Here is a 6,000-nt window from a genome sequence, read left to right as displayed (position 1 = left end):
CAGCATTAAAGCGTTAAGCTTTACATTGATGTAAAACGTTAACGGTGATAACACATGTATGGCAAACACTAAAGATACTTACATTTAAGCGATTATTACGCCGTCAGCGATGCCGATCAAACTCCCGCTTAGGTCCGGCATTTCATTTTTTCAAACGAGCTGGATTGTGGGTGATATGGGAGCGCGAAGGATACACCTATGCATCCTTTGCAGTCTATGGGAAATTCTCAGAACGAAGGACTCAGTCCTTGGTGGGATTCGGATGATCCTCGACATTGGAACGGTCCTTCGACGGACGTCGATGACGTAGCATCCTCCAAATTCTGGCTTCGAAGGATCCTTCCTTGACATTGAGAAACACCTACTCTCTCATTTCTCTCCGTTATCCCCTGTGTTCAGGGGGGTTAAGAAGTTTGTTTATTGTAGAGAATTGTTAAAGGTAATCTGTATATACATGGAGATGAACTTTTGCAACGGCAATGTACCGCAGACGTCGCGGCTCACACCATACCGCAGACCTTGCGCATCAAACCTCTCGATATTCACCAACGTCTTCCCCCCCCACGTAATGCTTCAGGTCCCACATTGACGCAGCTCCACGGGTCATCGGGGTGACTGGCGCAGCTCCCCGGGGCGTCGGGGGCGACTGGCATCGGAGGCTTTGGCTCCGTCATAACTGCTTGCAGTTCTAGTTATTGTTAGCTGCCAATGATTCTGGATGTGATTTAGCCTGTGAGGCATTCAGGTTTATTCAGAAATAACCTCTCAGCTAAAGGCTGGAGGTAGGACGAGACACGACAACATCCTGTCTGCATGGCAGGTGGCCAGTGTGGCTGCCTGTTAGCCCTGCAGACCCGCGGAGCAGACCAGACTGAGCTCCGGGAGTCAGTGAGGCTATGGCGGGGGCACACTCCTCAGTCAGCCGATTTGTTTCAGCGAACAAAATGGCTGAATTTATTGTGCCGACCTTGAAAGTAATAACGAGATGACACATTATTTACAGCAAGCTAACTGTTCAGGTGGACTGCACGGCAGCGCAAGCTTGCAAACAAATATCTTTGTGTTCAGGCTTCTTCCACACCCTCGGAGCGGGTGTTCTCAACAGCTGGGAACACAGTGAGGGCCAGATGTACGTAGACTACATTTGCGAAAGTAGCGTTATCAGCACCATGGCCAACCCGCAGAAAGCGCACACTGTGATACATCAGCTTACGTTGTATTTACCAAACCTGCAGTTCATCGGGTAATCGGCGCCTTTCTCCGCCCACTATACCGTAAATTGGGCGCATTTAAAAGCGCAATTGAATGGCCGATGTCAAAGAAATCCTGCTTGATGCGTGTTATTTCGGTATTAGTGGTGGGGAAATGTATGTATTTACTAGTGCGCTGTAGCAAAGCGTTAAGTACTTGTGCTATGTGGCGGCTGAGTGCAGACTGTGATATTCCCACTTCTTATGCAATGACTGTTTGAAATGATCCTGATGCCAATATTTGTAATGTAGTTTAAAGTGCCCATATTATGAAAAAATCACTTTTTCTGGGATTTGGGGTGTTCTTTTGTGTCTCTGGTGCTTCCACACACATACAAACTTTGAAAAAAATCCATCCATGCTGTTTTGAGTGAGATACAGTTTCTGAATGTGTCCTGCCTTCAGTCTCCTAGTGAGCTGTTCAAAATCGGCCTCGGACTGTGACGTCACAGTCCGAAATGAGCTGGCTAACCACAACCGTTAGCTCGTTAGCATGCTAACCGTTAGCATTAGCATTAGCATGCTAATGCTAACGCTAGCATGCTACATCGTTCTCAATAGCAAAGCACTGCTACAACACACACAAGTTCACCATAATCTACAAAAGAACTACTTACATGTGTGCCCTCATTTAGAAGTCTCCCAGCTAATCCTGCCTTGTAACTGACCAAAGTTGGAGAAACAGGCTTTCTTTTACTGTCTCTAGAGTTAGCTAGCTGACCTGATCTACATCTGAACTACTGAGCATGTGCGAGTGCAATCAAAGATGGTACAGAAGAAAAAGATGAAAAGAGGTCTCACTCTGTAGCTAAAACAGAAACCAGGTGAAAAGAGAATCTGCAGCAGTGAGAGAGAGCTGTGCAGTACAACAAAAATATGGTTTTTTTTGAAAATTAAACCATGTAAACCTATTCTGGTACAACCTTAAAATACAGTTATGAACCTGAAAATGAGCATAATATGGGCGCTTTAACAACTGCTGGAATGGAATGTGAACGCTGAGTAGGAGATTCAATGTCATCTTTGATTTCTTCCAGTAACTGTAGTTGCATGGCTGCTTAATCTGTAACGCTTAATGATTTTGTGTTCACTCAACTGGAAAAGTGTGATACTTGTGGCAAAAATCTTTTCAGCACGTCTCCTTGGCCTATGTCTCCATCTTGCTCAGATTACTGCTGCCATTTTACCAGGAGGCATATGCGAGGAAACCCACTTGCGCCTTGTTTACACCTGCTTTTAAGAGGCAGAGAATTTTCTCCTCAAATTAGGGGCGCGCTGTCACGGGCGGTTTTTGTACATACCGCGGAATACATAATTAGGCACACTTTACGCTTCCCCTCCCATCTCTTTATGGGAAACTCCCACTTTCCCCTTCACCCTCCCATGAATGAACAGACTAAGGGGTTGCTATAGTTGCCAGATGGAGTCTACATTTTAAGGTTGTGTTGTATGGTCTGATGTAGCGGGACGGTTAGTCATGGCCAGGCTAGAATTATTTTGGTAGGAAAATTGCTTTGATGTATGCTTATGCACCTAATACATTTAATGCTGATTTTTACAACACATTAACTAGTACTATGTTGGAATTTACGAATTACTCATTTTTTTTATAATTGGTGCCAACTTTAATGCTGTGTGGGACCCAGTTTTGGACAGATCAGGGTCTTCAGAGACTGCAGATCAAAAACAAGCGTCTTGCGATATGGGCCGACAATACTGGGCTGATTGACCTGTGGCGTGTTGCCGACCCCTTTATGAAAGACTTCTTATTGTTCTCATCAAGGCACAAGTTATTTTCTAGGATAGACTATCTTTTTTGCTTTCCATCAACTTTTTGCTAGTATGGATATATCTTTACTACCGATGGCACAGTCAGGTCATAAAGGTGTTCTTTCTGCCACGTTTAATACACTTTCCTTACATGCTCCTAGCTCCTACAATTTAACAGTGTGTTGTGGAGGGACTTAGAGAATTTTGCTAACACTTTATAATAACCATCATTAATAGATGGTGTTGTAGTTCTTTCTGTCGCTAGTCCAGATATAATTTGCTGTATTATAACTACAAATGAGACCAACATGCAGCTTATATTGCAGCCCATCTAGACACTAGTCCTATAATGCCAATGAGGGGAATTGTTTCAGACAGTGTTTCCGGACTCTGACAGCTTTCTTTGTTTCGTGATATTGGTCTTAAATGTCATTCATAATGGTCTCAAAAAGGTCTTTAAAAAGTCTGAAATTTGACTTGGTGAAACCATGTGGAAACAATGTGCTTTTGGATTGCCAGGACAGCTACGATTAGTCCAGATGTCTGTGCCAGCTCACCATGGGGGTGGATACTGGCAACATTTGGGCCACTATAGTGCTCCTCTAACCTCTGTGCATCTATAAATGTAACTGTAAGTAATTCATTAAATGTTTCTTTCTTTCCCTGTAAAATTACATAAGTGGGCCCCAGAGGATGAGGGCCAAACATTACTGGGCCTTGGCACAAAAAAGGTTGAGAAAGCCTACTGTACTCTACCCCATCAGTTATGGTCCTTCACACATTATTTTACATTACTTCCACATTATGGTCCCTTATTTTCTGTTTCCAGATGCTCCAGACAAGGCTGCCCACTGAGTCCTGGACTTCTTGTGTTTTCTCTTGAACCATTAGCCCAGTTTGTACATCAGTCAGTCATCTAATATCAGTCCCTTCTCCATTGGTAATACACAACATCATTTAGCCCTTTATGTGGATGATGTTTTGGTCTTCATGGAGGACCCTGCTAAATCTGTCCCCCATCTTTTGGCAGTGCTCAAGGAGTATTGAACCTTATCAGGTTTTAAAATAAATTGGTCCAAATCGGCTTTACACCTTTAAATGAGGCTGCAAAATCGGCTTCTCCTCCTGCAGGGATTCCCATAGTCAACCATTTTAAGTACCTTGGTGTTGAGATATTTTCTTCTCTTAATAGGACTATCAACTATAATTACAGTGAATCATTGAACAAAGTTATCAGAGACCTTGACAGGTGGTCAAGCTTGCCCAACTCTTTACAATCCCGTGCTTCGAATGTCAAGATGAATTTACCCAGGGTCGATTTCACCAGCTCTATGCTTCTTTTCTATCCCCCTGCTGGCCATTGGTAAAAACACTCGGCAGTCTCCAAATTCATTCATTTATTCAAATTTGGAATAGAAAGCGACCATGGCTCAGTGTAAGAAATTGGATCCTGGTTTGGCAGTACCAAACTTTAAGTTATATTTCTTGTCCTTCACATTAAAACCCTAGCTAACTGGTTTGATCCCCATTCCAAGGTCTCTTTTCGGGCACTAGAGGAAAGCTTGGTTTCTCTGGAACTCTGTTTGGGCTAACATTTTGCTGGGTTCCCGCAACCCCAACCATCAACAAATTCACCTGAACTATGTACAGAACTTACTTAACTCCAAGGAGAATGCACTTCATGAAAATTGTGCCTAATGCTCTTAGTTCCTTATTTTCTCTGGGGGGTCTATGGAACCTTCATTCACATGTTCTGGGAGTGCACGCCTGTAGCTCACTTTTGGAGGGAAGAAGCCATCCATTTATCTATGTTTTCCATTATCGTGTTGTATCTGCACCTGTCTTCATTTTGAATGCCCTCTCCAAGTTAACAATTCGAGAATATCAGAAAATGAATTAGGTCTTTCAATCGTGACCCTGTAGGTTCTGGGGGTTGGGTGGAAGTTTTTTGTATTGTTTATGTATTGTTTTTATTGTTGTTTTAATTGTATTCAGGGCTCCAGACTAACTTTATGCCTTGGTTGCACTGGTGCACCTAACTTTTTTTATTTAGGTGCACCAGCACAAAATTTAGGTGCACACAAATTTTTCCCCGCGTCGCCATTAGCGCTGAATGGCGATACACAATATATAGCTCTGTATTTTTTTTACAAAGTGGGCTAAATGTTCAGTTTTAAGTCAAAGCCACTTTTCACAAGCTCTTTTATTAAAACAGATTGTGATTAAAATAAAATGCAAAGACAGGGTTTCCTTTACCAGTTTGAAAATATACAGCTGCAACACATGTAAATGAAAGTTATCTGAAATAAATAGCCTAGGATATATAAAAATATATATATAGTAGCGTATGCTACTCACAGAGTGATGGCTGACTCATTATGAATGGGTCCAGCACGGGTCGAATGCGCTTTGGCGGGTCAACGGCGTTACACATGTCTTGTGTAGGCTATGAAATGTCTGTATTGTCAATGCGCTGCATTTTTATGAACTATTATCCAGCTGGCTCCGTCTTACACGCTATTACTCAATGAACGGAAGTTAGTTGCATTTAATAACTTCTAATGTGTTTTTCGCCGTGGTGGCCGCAATAACCGAGAGTTACCAGCGAAAACACTGGTACCAATACAGGTTTCCCTCTCATACTTAATATACAGCTGCGTTAACAATTAAAACTGTAGACAAATGTAAGCAGTTTGGACCGGCGGCGCTGTGTCTCTCCATGTTGCAGGGTGTGAGTGAATGGGGGCGGGGCTGCACGGAGGAGAGATCTATACACAGGTACGACTTTACAGAAGGAATGAGTCATGTTACGCAACATTAAACAATATCGATATAAACGACATTGCTTAGCTAGTTCGTGGAGAGGCAGCGGATGCAAGAATGTTAGATGCGACCTAGGAAAAATCTTAGTCGTACCCTTACAAATTTTGGTTTCCTCATTCTGTTTTCTGTCTTTGTATTCCCACTTGTGCATTTTGTT

General features: G+C 42.8%; 1 protein-coding gene across 6 annotated transcripts in view; it reads left to right on the top strand.

Annotated features, from left to right (window-relative positions):
• The window catches only part of arhgap1 (Rho GTPase activating protein 1), an 88,708-nt gene that overhangs the window by 19,787 nt on the left and 62,921 nt on the right, over positions 1-6,000 (top strand). The gene's annotated exons all lie outside the window — the stretch shown is intronic.

This window comes from Perca fluviatilis, chromosome 24, assembly GCF_010015445.1.
Source record: "Perca fluviatilis chromosome 24, GENO_Pfluv_1.0, whole genome shotgun sequence".
NCBI classification, from domain to species: domain Eukaryota; kingdom Metazoa; phylum Chordata; class Actinopteri; order Perciformes; family Percidae; genus Perca; species Perca fluviatilis.
The sequence above is the reverse complement of the archived record's forward strand: the minus strand, read 5'-3'. Positions and strand labels throughout refer to the sequence as shown.